The following is a 2503-nucleotide window of genomic DNA, read 5'->3' on the forward strand; positions in this document are numbered from 1 at the left end:
CACATTGCATTTGCTAGGAAGTAGTAATACAAGAGAAGAACAAGTGGACATATCCAAATAATATAGCATCCATCAAGCACGATATATAATAGATGCCGCATTAGGTTGATTCCAAATAGTACCAATTAAGACATCAAACTGCAGTTCCACTAAAGGTGATCTAACATAGAATCTACTTGTTTCTTACTCTTAACCAGGCAAGGCATAATAACCATAATAACTAAACAAAAGACTAGAAGGGAAACAAGAAGAATTACTTAGCAAATGCATAGCCTTCTTGTCGGATGAAATCACCGCCCTTAGGAATTAAACGAAGCTCTGCCGACGCCTTATGGAATCTGTTGCAAGGCCAGTTGAGAATCCGGGTTGTTGATGGTGTAGCTGGCGAGAAGGTGGAACATGGTGTAAGGACGGTCAGTGACCAGGACAAACTTCTTGTCCTGCTTCACAAAATCTGCAGTTTCAGAGATCCTCTCTATTTTGTTATCCTTGATGTTGCACTTGCAGATATGAGTAGATGAACCCAAATGTTGAGTGTAGTACACACAGTCCGGCTTAGTTCCTGGGAACTCATCAACATCGACGGAGAAGAACCTGTGGTCACCGATGAAGATTGCATATCTGTCTGTGGTCTTCAGACGACAGAGGTTACCTGTCTCGGTGTCAAATTGGAAAGCAAAGAGAGCCAAGACTCCCTATGGATTCAAGATCTTCATGATGATACATATATGCTCATGCAAATCCACTAGGAAACACCACATGTCGTACCCATGTCCAGGAAGATCAAGGGAGAAAACCTCGGTCACAGGAGAAAGATTAACTGGAAGAAATTTGCCTAAGAAAATAATCATCTCACGAGCTACGGATGCTTCAGAAAAGCATGCGTAAACACCACCCATGACCGCCTTCCGGAAGAAATCGTAAGCTGCTGGCTGCTTATGGTTGTGTCTGACGAAACTTTCAATGTGAGGAGCCGCCGAGTAAGCCTTGCGAGATGAGACGGAGAACACGGTGAGCCGAAGCAAAGAGCCATGGGGGATAAGGACATCAGCGATTCCCACAGCGGGGGGCACGGGCGCCGCGAAATGGATCACGATGCCAGTAAGAGGGTTGAGGACGCGAGCGGCGTGAGGAGCGGTCTTTTCCGCCAGAACGAAGTAGTCGTCGAGAATGGTAGCCACGACGTGGTAATCGCCGAGCTGCGGAAGATTCTTGCCGAGGAAGCGACAGTGTCGGTGTTCAACACGAGAAGATTCCCTTGGCTTTGGAGGACCTCGTCGAGGACGATCCACCGGCTCGGGCGAAAGTGGGGGTCGGAGGCATCGCTCCTTGGATCGTCGGTGGCGGCGCGCCAGCCGGTGCAGACAGCACGGTACTCCATGTACCAGTCGAGGTCGTTGTCGTCGAGCAAGGAGTCGGTGATGCGGCAGCCGAGGTCGCCCGGAAGCGTGGATCAGGGTGGACTCGGTCTGGTCCGGTCCAGGCTTTAACCGAGCCAGCCATTGGACCGGCCGTTGCCGGTCCGGTCCGGACCGGACACCGAGCCTATTTTCCAGGACCAGACCAAGAGGAGCACAGCTCGGTCAGCCTGAATGGACCGAATGTGACCGATGGCTAGGACTCTGTTTAGGCTGTTTTGTCGTATTTAGATTGTAGCTGTCCCTGGGAGTGCTATATTAAACGTTTTGGCCATTATTTAGCCTGTAGCTTCTTCTGGGAGTGCCCTGTTGCGCTTTTTGGCCACAATTTAGGTTGTCCAAATTTAGTGAGTGCTCTGTTTCTGTATAATGACTAGTATGGCACAACTAAATTTGGAAAGCATTTTATTTGTATTTTGGACATCAAAACAATTGATTCTGAGAAGAACAATAGCACAAAAATCACATCCACAAACATAAGGTCTTATCATCATTGAACCACACGATTACAAACATGCAATGACAATTTCGAATTTATGTCAATTGACAAGTTCAACATAACACAAATGAGAGGTTCATCTCGAAACTTGCAATAACATTTCATAGTTCATGACTTGACAAATTCCAACATAACACAAATTCAAAAGTAGCCTTCACATGAGAAATACCACTTTGACATCCATCTCCAAAATAGCAAGATCAACATCCACATGATGAACGTCTACAAGTAAGATAAGCAACATTCACATAAATAATATTTGGTATCGTATGACAAGTGAAACATGTAGGAAGAATAGTTACCAATCGTTGATCTCCTCCACCACAATGGGTAACTTCATGTTCTCAACATCATCCTCTTCATTCTCATCCCTCGGCTACAAGTGTCGAAGTTAGACAAATGCTCACATCACATACAACAAGACCAAAAAAGAAAGAAAGGAAAGGTAAGGAAAAGATGGCAAACATACCACCAGATTCAAGTCAACGTGAGCACCCTTGATATAACTTGCACCACAAACTAATGCCTCCACCATAACCGGTTTTAACGAAATCCTATAGTCATATAATACAACACAAGTAGACAA

The 2503-nt window shown here is 45.6% G+C and overlaps 1 pseudogene; it reads right to left on the reverse strand.

Moving 5' to 3' along the window:
• Positions 1–329: 329 nt before the first annotated feature.
• Positions 330–1444, reverse strand: LOC125547175 (annotated as a pseudogene).
• Between the last annotated feature and the right edge of the window lie 1059 nt (positions 1445–2503).

This window comes from Triticum urartu, chromosome 3, assembly GCF_003073215.2.
Source record: "Triticum urartu cultivar G1812 chromosome 3, Tu2.1, whole genome shotgun sequence".
NCBI lineage: Eukaryota > Viridiplantae > Streptophyta > Magnoliopsida > Poales > Poaceae > Triticum > Triticum urartu.